At 34.5% G+C, this 14,479-nt stretch overlaps 1 long non-coding RNA gene across 2 annotated transcripts in view; it reads left to right on the top strand.

The window, feature by feature from the left end:
- LOC128313079 (uncharacterized) overlaps positions 1-14,479 on the top strand; it is a 549,707-nt gene that overhangs the window by 245,737 nt on the left and 289,491 nt on the right. For both annotated transcript variants that reach the window (XR_008293246.1, XR_008293245.1), the window contains exon 7: positions 5,304-5,552. This is a non-coding gene — a long non-coding RNA (uncharacterized LOC128313079). The remainder of the gene's footprint in view (positions 1-5,303; positions 5,553-14,479) is intronic.

Raw genomic sequence — 14,479 nt, forward strand, 5'->3', positions numbered from 1 at the left:
TTTGAGGAATTTGTTTTCTTTCATTTGAGACCTATTCCTCTGTTTTGAGACCTATTCCCCCAGTTTGTCTAAATCTGTGTCTGTCTCTGTATGTGGGGAAAGTCAGCTGTGTCTCCTGGCCTTGATAGCAATGGCCTTATGAAGAAGAAGTCCTGATGCACACTGCAGTGCAGCGTCCCCCTGTTGAACAGAGCCCAGTTCTCCAGGGGTATCTCCTCTGTGTTGTGTCCTGGCTACTTTTCCCTTCAGTTTACTCATCTGTGGAGCCTCTCTTTGCCTGTTGTGGGCAATGTTTGATCTTCGGCCAGGGTTGGCAGGTAATTGTAACAAGGTCCACAAGGGTCTGCTTGTGAAATGAGACCTGCCACTGCGAACTCCCTGGGACTGGGGAGGCCTGTGTGGAACTGCAAAGTGTTCAACGTGGGTGGGGAGCACAGTTTTCCCAGGGTGCCCCTGGGGCTTTCATAGGGCTTGCTGATGCACCAGGACCAAGGCCTCACAAATTGCTTGGGTCGGGAGATGCAGAGTCGGCAGGGTTTGCACAGGTTCTGCGGGGAGATAAATCACAGCACTGGGAGTAAGGTAAAGTGACTGGAAAGGGTAGACCCACTGAAGCCTGGGGGTGGGGGGTGCGGTGTGAAGCTTGGTATAAGCAAGTTAGGGAGTGAGTGCTGTGCTGGTTCCCACAGGTGTATTTATGCCTACCGTCTTCTCAGCCTCACTGCATAATTGGTTTTTAACAATCCCAGGACAGATACTTGGAACATTTAGAAATTAGGAAACAGATTTTTTTTAAATAAATGTATTTTTATAGTATAGGCTTACTGTTTGTGTTCTTTATATGAAATGCCAATATGAAGAGTCAAATGTAGATTTCGTGCTTAGTTTCCTCACTGAGACATCAGAACCTTCACACATTGAAATATTTTGAAGTAATTTTATTTTCCATGCAGTCGAGGCTTGGTGATTTAAGTGAGGGTATTTGAAACTATTGTATGTATTTAACTTTATTTTAATACACCCTAACATTTAAAATTCTTTTTTATTATTGAGCATATTGAGCATAAATCGGTATTTTATTTGAATCTCAAAGATAGCATAAACATGCCACTTTGATTTGCTACGTTTTGAGCTTGAATATTAGAATAGCCCTGTGTGGGTTGACTAGGTCTTGATACCAACTGTGGCTTTAAATCTTTCCGAGTGATTCTTTAATATAAACATTAATGAAGTATTCTTTGGTTGATTGATGTTGTCAGGTAAAAATTATCGGACATCATCAAATGGCAACCAGTTTTATCTAAATTATAAAGGTATTCCTTTGAGTAGACCAAACTGCTTGTCTCATAATACATGTTCACATAAAGATTTATTGAATGAATGAGTGGATGAATGCATAAAATGACATAAACCTATTCTGTAGTAATACTTAAGCCATTTTTCTTCCTTGCCATTTTCAAGTCGTGTGTAGATAGCCATTTCCTTTAGATGATTGCTGCATTTTAAAAATACATTTGTTTTGTTTTTTATTAAAAAAAGCATTGCTCTGTTATGTTCCTGTTTATATACCACAATACAGGGTGTGAGACTACTGTATAGTTTTCTAGTTTGTCTTTTATTTATTCACTAAGCCTGTATTTTCTATGTGTGATCCTTTTCTAGGAGGGGAAGATACATAAATAAGACATACTCCCGAGCGAGAGAAATAGAAATGTTCTCATTTAATTATGAAACAGTCTGTAACATACTCTGTAAAACATAGGCACAGTGTACTTTAGCGTACTAGAGTAAGGGTGACTTTATGGTAGAGGAAGTCAAAAGAAGGTGAGTAGTCATTCCCTGGGAACAATGGAAGACAAAGAAAAAATTCCAGGTCCAGAGGATTGAGTAAACACCAAGATTAGTAGGAAAGTGGGAGTGAAGGGAATGATAAAGAATCAACTTTAAGTTTGAAGGAAGGGATATGGACTTAAAAGACTGGAGGAGAATGAAAAAACCCAGACTCATGAGAGAATATTCCAGAAGAGAACTAAAAGACTAGTGTCTTTCTGTAACAAATGACCCAGAGTGTTGAGGAGACTTTGCCTTAGGCACAACCTAGGAGAATATGGTAAATATTCTGCAGGACACTGGATATCTTCTCTTCTTCAAGTTTTATTATTTTTCCGTTTCTGCTAACTGGTTACAAACTTCAATGGAAATTTAATCTTTTGATATAAATACATTCCAAAGAGTGCCCTCACTAGCCACTTCCTCTTTCCCATGTAGTTTGATGTTGTTTTCAGTCTTTGGATGAATCCAAATTCTGGTATGCATCTAAGTTGACAGGAGTGTGAGAAGCCAGGGGTGGGTGTGTGGATGTGTTGGGAGAGGGGCTGTTTCTCAGGTTAATTTTGTTTCCCTTACGTTAGCTTTAGAGCCTTCCCACCATCAAGATCCCCTGGATGTCAATCTCTTCTTCTTTGAGTGTTTGTGAGCTTGGTCAAGATCAAGATCTTGTCCTTGATACATAATAAAATTTCAAGAATGCTACAAAGATTCTTGTTATATTAACAATTACATGGATGAACACATGAAAGAATAGTGTCTAATATTTTCCAGGCCCTGGAATATTATAGACTAGAATCTAGGTTTTCCCATTCCCAGCTCGCTTTTATTCGCACTCTGTTCCTCTTTCCTTTTACCTAACAATTATTTCTTGTGAAATTTTCTGCATATTTATCTTTTAATAGGAGTGAAGCTAGGTATTCTTACATGCTTAAAAAGCATGTGTATTATCTTCTCTGTAAACTATTTATGTCCTTTATGCATTCTTCTTCTTCTTGGATTTTTTTTTTAGTTTTTCTCATTTTAGGGCTCACTTTATATGTTAGGGAACTTAGCCCTTGGCCATAAATATTTTCCCAGTTTGTGGTTAGTGTTTTGATTTTTCTCTTGGTGTTTTGCTGTATGGAAGCTTTCATTCACTCTTCCGCAATGTATCAATCTCTTTTTTGTGGCTTTTTAGATTTTGAGGCATGATTATGTTGAATGTTGACTTCTCAAAAGAGTAGGAAAAAATCTGTTAATCAAGTATAGTTAAACTAATTAATTACTGCAATAAGGGGGAGAACACCAAGAGTTCTTCAAGTAAGTTCTCAAAATGAGGAAATTAAGGAAGAGTATTTATAGGGTTTTAGGGTCTGGGTGAGTGAATTTAAGGCAGGTCTTAACAGGAGAGGAGTTATCTGAGATTGGGCAAAATATATGATAAAATTGGTTTGAATTGGGACTACTGAAATGAGAATGTTGACATGAGCTGTGGTAAACATCTGTTAATCTTGATAAGTAAGTTTATAATCTTAACTTTTAGCAGCTATTTCCTGGAGAAAGCAGCCAAGATATTTTTGTGTGGTCCTAATATTTAGTGCAGAAACCGTAAATTATATCCATTCCGTATTCAAGACGAAGAAATGGAATTATGTTAGATTCGTTTCTCACTTATAAGGAAATTCACTCATTTTTAGCTTTCATTTTATAGTTTGTTTTTTGCCCTTAAGCCTTTGTTGATGTAATTTATTTTGGTATGGACTGTGTAAATTCAGACCTAGCTGGCTGCCTTTTCACAAAATGGCTACTTGGTTGTCTTAGTACTATTTACTGAATAATTTCCTGTTGCTCCAATGATTTGAGATTCCATCTTTATTATATACAAATAATCACACATATTTGCCTCCTATTCTGCACTGTGTTTCCTGTTTCATTGGTCTTTTTGCCTTTGTATCACTGTTAAACGATATGAATTGTGGAAACTGTGTACATTTTGAGATTTGGTAGTGGTCGTTCTTCATTGCACTTCCTTTTCAGACCTTTTCCTGGCCATTCGTATTTATTTTTCCACAGGAAATGTGGAATCAACTCTTTCTTCTAAGCTCTTTTTCTAAAATTTTCTGAGAAATTTTAGAAGAATATTTTCTAATAAAATAATTCATTTAGAAAAAAATGACTAATTTTTCATAAACTGGATTCTCTTCATCTAAGACCATGCATACCCATCAGTAGTGTTTTGATATTTTCTTTGTACAGTACTTGCATGATTCTTTAAAATTTGTAGCTGGACTGTCTTTTAACCGTGGTGTTATAAGTGAGGGCTTTCTCTCTAGCTCCATCTGTGTATTCAAGTTCATGGTTGATTTCATTAATTAAAGCTATTAAATTTTGTGTGTCAATTATTTGCCCTATTATTAAATTGTTTCATTGTATCATTTTTGAGCTTATTCTTTTTATTTTCAACATATATGGTTATATCATCAGTAAATAGTGTTAGTTTTACATCTTCATTTCATAGATACCTTTATTTTCTTAACTAATTAAACTGGCTAGTTTCTTCAGTAATCTGTTAAATAACAGTGGTGGTAGTAGGCATTGGCTTGTTCTTGACTTCTGTGGAAATGCCTCTGGATTTTCCCCATTAAGCATAAACCTACCTTTTAGGCAGAACATCAGTGTTTCACAGTGTTAAGGATCTTTGTATTCCTGTTTCAATGTCCAGTAACTTTACCAGGTCATGTCTTCAGGTAGAAAGTTTTAGGTCCATTTCCTCTGCCATGTGTTCTTTTTAATAGTGCTGGATTCAAGCCTTCTTTCATGGGGCTATTTTTTTTCTTTTTGAGATATAATTGACACATATGAGTTTCAGGTGTTACAACATAATCATTTGGTGTATGTATATATTGTGAAATGATCACCTCAAAAGTCTAGTTAACATCTGTCACCACACATAGCATATTTTTTTCTTTTGATGAAAACTTTTAACATCTACTCTAACTTCCAAAAATACAGTGCAGTATTATTGACTATAGTTAACTGGACTATTTTTTAATAGTAAATTATAATTTTTTCTGTGCCATACTTACGTGTTTTTTTGAGAATTCCCAACATGAATATGTTGAATCTGCTTTATGTATCTTTTACATATTGTCTTTATTTTCTCCTCCTTTCAATTATTTTTATTTCCTCATTTTTTTCAGTTATGATCATCTTATGCTTCCTGAAGTATTTATTATTTGTGTAAACTCTAGTTACTATTTTATTTCTGTGAATTTGTTTTCTCCAAGTCTTTTCATGTCAGTTCAATTTTTTCTCCTGTTTTATTTATTGTCTTTATACTGAGTTCTAGCATGTGAGTTTTGCAGTCTCTGTTGATAGCAATTGCTTATTTTTTAATAGTAGAATTTATATTCATACATTTCATCTCTGTAGCACATTTTTTTCTCTTCGCTGTTTCTACACTGTAATAATTTTATTTTCTACATTTTTCTTAGAGTACCTTTGTGTTGAATCTATACCATGTTATACTTCCCTTTCATAACTCTTTGAAAGAAGTTCCTTTGGTGATGGAGGCATAGTTTTCTAATCTTTACAAGCCAAACCTCCCTCCTGCCCCAACCCAGATGGAAGACAAACTGATTCCTGCACACGTGGTCCTACTCTGTGTGTGTTTGTGTGTGATGCACTACCTCTTCTCTCGAGTGAACCAGGCACATTAAAGAGCACAGCTCCCATTCTCCAAGGTAAACCTCTCATTTTCAAAAACATGTTTTTGTTGTCACTTTTTCAAATTTTCCATCTGTGATCTGCTCAACACTTTTGAGAACCTCTTTACTCATGGATTCTGTCTTATCTGAGATGCGTTATGCTGCTCCTTCCTGGATTTTGAAGTCTGAAGCTTAAGTTTGCCCGAAGTTGATGTTTGTGGAACTCTGAAAATTTCCCTTGTAACTGTATGTAATTTCAGAAAACAGAAAGTTTTTGAATTACGATGGTATTATGGTTAGGTCAGAAATCTGAATGACCTTTTAGTAATTCTAGGAGAGAAACAGCTAGAAAATGGAACGCTTATTAGTAAAAGATGTGACCAATATAGTGTGGGTTAGGAAATATTACTCATAACTAGGTTAAAAGTTACTCTGAAGATTTTTCATTTTTCACACTACTAGTATTTTTGCATATTGTATAAAATTGCCACTAATTCCTCCCATGTCTCTAGGTACACACCCTTAGGCCTAGTACTTTGAGGTGGAGTCTCTTTCTCCACTCCCATTAATCTTGGCTCATTTTGTAACTTGTTTTGGTCAGTAGATGAGAGCAGAAGTGATGGGAGTTTTTTGGTTTTTTTAATGTTTATTTTGAGAGAGAGAGAGAGAGAGAGAGCGCGTGCGAGAGCTCATGAGGAAGGAAGGGGCAGAGAGAGAATCCCAAGCAGGCTCCCTGCTGTCTTTGCAGAGCTCCATGTGGGACTGGATCTCACAACTGTGAGATCACGACCTGAGCTGATATCAAGAGTCAGATGCTCAAGAGACTGAGCCACCCAGAAGCTTCATGGAGTTCTAAGCTCAGATCTCAAAGACCTGTTGGCTTCTGCTCTTACTCTTAAGGAATCTTGTCAGCATCGTGTAGACAACAGGCTAGCTTCTTTGAAGGTTTTCAAAGACTATGGGAGAGAGGCCCAACTTGACCACTAACTGCCAGACAAGTGTTTGAAGCCATTTTAGGCCATTTGGTTGCAATTGCACTATCAGGTGATTACGACTATATGAATGACCCCAGGTGCAACCAGCAGGGTATTTGTGCAGTTGACCATAACCCAAATTGCTGACCCACAGAACTGTGAACATGTAAGATGGTGGTGGTTTTTATCCTATAGATTTTGGGGTTTTCGTTATAGAGCAATAGAAAACTGATGTAATAGTCTAGTATATTTACTAATTTACTATATCTATGGTATAAATTCTCATGATATGCAAATAGCTCATGTATTATTACTATTTTTAAATAATAAAATATACTACATTATAAAATATTGTTTAATGACATGTTGAAAACAAGCCCTTTGACAGTCCATAAAGTAAGATTTATTAATGTGTTCAGAATTGTTTTATCAAAGATTCAGCATTCCAAATTATTGTTCTCATTCTAGCCCTTGGAGCTGTGTGCCAATACATGTAAATGTGTTAAAATTTATCTAATAATTTATGTAATACATTTTATATGTGATTAAAAATTACTTAAAGATTATGAAATACATTTTATATTTATGAGTTGGGATACATTTATCGCTTTTGTCTTCAGAGGTTTTTCAGTCATTCCAGACAGCAAGGTCTGAAATAGATTTCTAGGTAGAATTTCTCTGAAGATGTGTAGTATCTGTGGTGAGTAAATAATCAAAGAATATTTTTAGTTCCAGGGAAAAGACCAGAAAGTTCTGAAAAAGAAAGCTACCCTTCTCTCTAACATATACTTTTCAAATAATAATTTGTTTTTAAATTAGGTTATTTTTTTTTTGTGAAGATAAATTAGTTTTTAAAATGCCAAGTGTTTCATATATAATGTATACAAGATAAACTGCATTCATTTTTAGTATAGATTTTGATGAGTTTTGACGAGGGTATACACCATGCAATAATTATTTCAGTCAAAATCTAGAACATTTTAATCACCTTAAAAGTTCTACTTGTATAACTCCCTAGTTAGTACTCATCCCCAATCCTTAGCCTTAAGCAACCACTGTTCTATACTCTATTGCAGTTGACTGATTATATTGCCTTTCTTAGTTTCATTTAAATGGAATCATATGGTCTTTACATTCTGTCTGAATTCTTCCACTTAGCATAATATATTAAGGATTCTTTCATGTTGTTTTATGTTTCAGTAGTTTGTTTCTTTTTATTACTAAGTGTATCTGTTGTATGGATATACCACAGGTTGTTTGTCCATTTACCTGCTGATGGGTTTTTGAGTTGTCTCCAGTTTTTGACCGTCAATAAAGCTTTTGTGAACATTTGTGTACAAGTCTGAATGGATATAGGTTTTAATTTTTATTTTTAAGGTAAATATCTAGGAATAAGAATGGATGGGTCAAAGGGTAAGTGCATATTTAACTTTATAAGACATTACCAAGTTGTTTTTCAAAGTAGTTTTACTGTTTTACATTGCTATCAGCAATGTATGAATGCTTTGGTTGCTTTATGTCCTTCCATTTGATATTTTATGTTTATCCTTTCTAGCACATAACCATGTCTCATGGTTTAATTTGAAATTCTCTGGTTGATAGTTTAGAACACTTTTTTTATTTTGGTCACTTAATCTTATTTTGCAAACTATCCAATGAAATATTTTGTTCTTTTTTTGCTTGGTGTTTGTATTAATGATTTGTGAGAGTTTGTTGATATTTTATGGTGCAAATTTTTTGATGTCTATAGAATATTTTTTTCCCTCTCAGCGGCTTATCTTTTATTAGTATATAAAGAAGAACTGAAGTTTTAAATTTTGATAAAGTCTGGTTTATTAACATTTTTCTTTACTGGCCTATGCTTTTTGTGTCACATCTAAAATATCTTTGGTTATGCTCAAGGTTGAAAAATTTTTCTTTTATGTAATTTTCTTAATAGTTTTAACATTTACATTTAGGATTTTGATCCATTTTAAGATACTTTTTGTATATTACGTGTGGTAAAGGTCAAGATGCATTTATTTTTTCCATATGGTTATGCTTATGGCTCCACATAGTTATTTGTTCCATATGGCTATTAAAGCACTATTTGAAAGCTCTTTCTGCACTGAATAACTTTGTCCACTTGGTTGTAATTGAATATATATGTATGGATCTATTTGTGCAATCTTCATTAGAATAGGAATCTTTAAAAAAAGTATTTTTGGGGGGTGGGGAGAGAGCAAGTGAGCATGCATGTGAATGGGGGAAGTGGGGAGAGAGAGAGAGGAGAGAGAGATAATATTAATTGGGCTCTATGCGAGGCATATTAATCTAGAACATGACCTGAGCCAAAATCAAGAGTCAGATGCTAACCAACTGAGGCACCCAGGCACCCCTGAAAAAAGTGAATACCTTTAATACTGTTTTTATTTTACTTTTATCCTGATTACCTCTTAACACTTAATGATAACTTGGAGGCACTGAGGTTCCAACTAGCTAAGGGAATGGGAACTGGAAAGGAGGCATTGTAAAGACTAAAACTTCGTGGTGGGGCATCCTCAATAAGGAATGAAGATGTGAAACAACGTGAATGCATTGAAGACTGGCTGGTGGAAGGATACTCCATAACAAAGATTTGCCTAGAATTGATAGATTCTTAATAAATACATATTTCAATTAAGTAATGAAAGGTGAATAAATGTGGGAAGTGGAGTGGCAAATTCTCTCTCCTTATAGATTACTGCTGCTTGTTCCTACCTTTTTTTAAGGCTTTCAACAGGTTTTATTCTAAGGCACATTTCACACAGCGTCAATAACTAGAATAAATTTAGATGCCATCTGCTAAAAGTTTCACATTTTACATATTAAGAAAACATTTCAGCCACTAGGGAGATACTGTTCAAGTGTTCAAGGCACACAGTGAATGGTAAGGTAGAATCTTGATCCAGATCTTTGAACTTATTGTGCAGGTTCTCAGTTCCTTCCACTACAGTAAAAGTGTTGTTTCAAACACCACAAATGGCGCTTTAAAAAAAATAAATGACTCAACTTTGGTAGGCTAAAAGAGGTTGGTTTTTTTTTGTTTTTGTTTTTGTTTTAAATCTCTAAAGGAAACCTCTCAGAAATGTCCAGGGAGTAAGCGTATTGCTAATTGTTAAATCTAATTCTTTGTTCCTTCCAGGATTGATTCTAAACAATGTTTAAAGACTTTATAGGACTGTACATTGATATCATGCCTAATTGTCCAGTGCCCAAATTAAGCAAGGGATACATACATAATCCCAAAGAATTAGACTCTTCTCTATATTTTAGCAGGGTTACTCCGAAGAAATCAAGTATCTGTGGTAGTTATAGGAACATGAGAAATTGTGAACAGCTTCTTTCTATCTTTTGACTATATATCAACTGTTAGATTTACTGAAAAAGAGATCCCTGTCAAGAATGTGCAATTAGGGGCACCTGGGTGTCACAGTTTAGTGCCAGACTCTCGATTTCGGCTCAGTTTATGATCCCATGGTTTGTTGGATTGAGCCCCTTACCTGGCTCTGCACCAGGATTCTCTCTCCCTCTTTCTCTGCCCCATCCCTGTTCACGCTTGCTGTCTCTCTAAATAAAGAAATAAATAAACATAAAAAAAGAACGTGGGACTATGGTTGCTTTCTGTAAGCTAAGTTATACAGTCAGTACATCATGTATCAAAATAGAGATACTCAACATTAGGTTAGGGAACACAATGGCTTTCACAGCCAAAATTACTTTTGAGACTAAAATAATTTGAAGGCAGTGATCTGTTTAAAGGATGAATTTGTCATTCAGGAGAGGGGCTGGTCAGTAGTGGAAGGATGCCCAAAGACAATTGGTGACTCAGACACATGCAAAGAAGACTCAGTGGTGCTGAGAGAAGAGAATGTTCTTTTTTTTTTCCTTTCCATTTTTCTTTCTTTCTTTCTTTCTTTTTTTTTTTTTTTGATTAGAACATGTAAGTTAAACTCTCAGCAAGTTTCAATTATATAATATGTAATAAACTGTAGTTTCCATATTATACATTAAATCCTCAGACCCTATTCATATTATAAGAAAGTTTGTGTTCTCTTATATTAACCTCTCTTTCCCAACCCCCAAAAGCTTCTGGCAGTCACTTTTTTACTCTGTCTAGGAGTTAGTTTTTTGTTTTGTTTTACTTTTTTTTTTATTCCCCATGTAAGTGATACCATGTGTTATGTGATACTGTATGGTACTTGTCTCTCTCCGACTTATTTCGCTTAGCATAATGCCTTTGAGGTTTATCTCTGTTGATGCAAATAACAGGACTTACTTCCTTTTTTAAGACTGAATAATGTTTTATTACATATATATTCCACATTTTCTTTATCCATTAGTCCTTTAATGGGCATTTACATTGTTTTTATACCTCAGCTATTGTGTATTAGGCTTCTATGAACATGAGACTACATATACCTTTTTGAGATGATGATTTCATTTCCTTTGGGTGCATACCTAGAAGTGAGATTGCTGTATCATATGGTAGTTATATTTTTAATTTCTGGAGGAACCTCCTTAACTCTCTTCCACAGTGGCTGTAATAGTTTACTTTCCTACACATGGTACATGAGGTCCCCTTTTCTACATATCCTGTCCAGCATTTGGTGTCTCTTGTCTTTTTGATAATAAATATTCTCACAGATATGAGGTGATATTTCATTGTGGTTTTGTTTTGCATTTCCTGATAAGTGATGTTGAATACCTTTTCGTGTACCTATTGACCATTTAGATGTTATCTTTAGAAAAATGTTTTAGATACTTTGCTCATCTTAAAATTAGTTGTTCTTTTTTAAGCATCTCTGTGTGTATATATGTGTTTTGCTACTAAGTTACATGAGTTCTTATATACTTCGGGTATTAACTCCTTATTGGACATATTTTTGTAAGTATTTTCTATTTCATAGGTTGACCTTTCATTTTGTTGATGGTTTCCTTTGCTGTGCAGAAGCTTTTCAATTTGCTACAATCCCAATTGTTTAGTTTTGCTTGCTTGCTTTATTTATTTATTGCCTTTGCTTTTGGTGTCAAAGTATTATTTAGTCAAGGAGTTTATCCCTAATATTTTCTTCTAGGAGTTATAGGATTTCAGGTCTTGTGTTCATGTCTTTAATCTATTTTGAGTTGATTTTTGTGTATGATATAAGATAGTGGTCCAGTTTTACTTTTGTGCATGTGGCTATCCATTTTTCCCAGCATCATTTATTGAAGAGACTATCCCTTCCCTACTCTTGGCTCCTTTGTTATAAATTAATTGATTATATATGTGTGAGTTTATTTCTAGGCCTTTTATTCACCTTGGTTGATGTGCATCTGTTTTATGCTCATGCCATATTGTTTTGATTACAGTAGCTTTTTAATATAGTTTGAAATCAGGAAATGTGATGCTTCCATCTTTGTCCTTTTTTTCCCCCCAAGTTTCTTTGGTTATTCAGGGTCTTTTGTTGTTTCATACACATTTTAGGATTGTTCTTTTTCCGTGAAAAAATACCCTGGGAATTGTGATGTGGATTGCATTGAGTCTCGGTATTAAGGACTTTAAACAATATTAAATCTTCCAGTCCATAAATAAGGAATATCTTTCTATTTATTTGTATCTTATTCAGTTTCATTTTCATTAATGTTTTACAATTTCTAGCGTATGGAACTTTTACCTCTGTGGTTAAACTTATTCCTCAGTATTCTTTCTTTTGATGCTCTTTTAAATGGGGTTATTTTTCTTAATTTCTCTTTCTCATATTTTGTTGTTGGTGTATGGAGATGCAACTGAGTTTTGTATGTTGATTTTGTATCCTACAGCTTTACTGAATTCATTTACCAGTTCTGTTCTTTTTTGGAAATCTTTAGGATTTTCTATATATAATATCATAAAATCTGTGTATAGACAGTTTTACATCTTCCAAATGTGGATGGTTTTTATTTCCTGTCTGATTGCACTAAGATTTTCAATAGTGTGTTGAATAAAAGTAGTGACAGTGGGTGTCCTTGTATTGTTCCTTGTTTTAGAGGAAAACTTTCAGCATTTCACCACTGAGTGTGAGGTTAGCTGTGGGCTTGTCATAGGTGTCCTTTATTATGTTGAAGTACATTCCTTTCATACCTAGTTTGTTATTATTTTTGTTATAAAAGGATGTTGGATTTTCTTAAGTACTTTTTCTCCATCTTTTGAGATGATCATATGATTTTTATTTTTCACTTTGTTAATATGTGATGTATCATGTCAATTCACTTGGAGATGTTGAACCACTCTTTTGTTCCTGGAATAAATCCCACTTTATCATGTTGTATGTATTGCATTGTTGAATGTGTTGTTCTAATGTATTGTTGAGTATGGTTTGCTAATATTTGGTTCATGATTTTTGCCTCTGTGTTCATCAGGGATATTCGCCTCTAATTTCTTGTAGTGTCCTTGTCTGGCTTTGGTTTTAGGGTAATGCTGGCCTCATAAAATGAGTTTGGAAGTGTTTCCTCCTCTTCTGTTGTTTTGGAACCATTTGAGAAGGAATTAACCAGTGAAGCTGTCTGGTCCTGGACTCTTTCTGTTGATAGGTTTTTGATTAGTGATTCAATCTCCTTGCTCATTATTGGCCTCTAGATTTTCTGCTTCTCCGGATTCAGCTTGGTAGGTTGTTAGGTTTCTAGGAACTTATCCATCTCTTCTAGGTTGTCCAATATGTTGTAACATAATTACTCATCATAGTCTCATGATTTTTGTATTCTGCATTATCAAGTATTATGTCCCCTCTTTTTTTTTTTCTTAGTTTAGGTAAACGTTTCCCAGTTTTAATTATCTTTTCAAAAAACCAGCTGTTAGTTTCATTGATCTCTATTGTTTTTCTGATCTCTATTTCATTTATTTCCTTCAGCTAATTTTGGTCTTAGTTTGCTCTTTTTTTTCCCTAATTCTTTGATGTGTAAAGTTAGGTTTTTTCGTATGACATCTGTCTTATTTTTTAATGTAGGTGTTTGTTGCTATAAACTTCCCTCTTAGAACTGCTTTCCTGCATCCCGTAATTTTCTTTACACTTTTATCAGACAAAATAGACTTTAAGCCAAAGACTATAACAAGGGACCAAGAAGGTCATTATGTAATGATAAAGGGGTTAGTTCATCAGGAAGATATAACATTTGTAAATATGCACCCAACATATATGAGCACCTAAATATATAAAGTAAATATTAACAAATCTGAAGGAAGAAATAGACAGCAATACAATAATAGCGAGAGATTTCAATACTCCACTTTCAACAATAGATAGATCATTGAGACAGAAAATCAATAAGGAAACATTGGATTTAAACTACACATTCAAGCCGAGAGACCTAACAGACCTATACAAAACATTCCATGTAACAGCAGCAGGGTACACATTTTACACACGGAATGTTCTCCAGGATAGATCATATGTTCTGCCACAAAACAAGTCTTAATAAATTTAGGAAGATTGATATCACTCCAAGCATCCTTCTGACCACATTTGTCTAAAAGTAGAGATTTATAATTAGAATAAAACTGGAAAATTCACAAATATGTGGAGATAAAATGGCATTCTCCAGAGTAACCAATGGGCCAAAGAAGAAATCAAAAGAGAAATTTAAAAAATACCATGAGATAAATGAAGATGGGGACACAACATACCAAAACTTTTGGGGAGAATGCTCTGATTTATAGGCATTGCATATATTATTTGGGTGTAGAGGGATGCTTTATGTTGCCTGATGCCATTTAAACATTTGATTTTTATGTCTCACTTACCTTCTTCTGATTTGTGGATATCAGGTAATCTTCAGTTTGTATATTGGTTTCTGAGACGTGCACTAAGGTTGAGAGTGTACTGGTCAGAGGGTATTCGTTTCTTGTTCTACGAGTCACTAATATTCTAAAAATTACTTAGTCAAGTGCCAATTTGATTTCATATCTCAACCTACAGTATATTTGGTAGAGAGTCTGCATCCATGAATCCGGTA

Source organism: Acinonyx jubatus, chromosome E4 (genome assembly GCF_027475565.1).
Source record: "Acinonyx jubatus isolate Ajub_Pintada_27869175 chromosome E4, VMU_Ajub_asm_v1.0, whole genome shotgun sequence".
Classification (NCBI taxonomy): Eukaryota; Metazoa; Chordata; class Mammalia; order Carnivora; family Felidae; genus Acinonyx; species Acinonyx jubatus.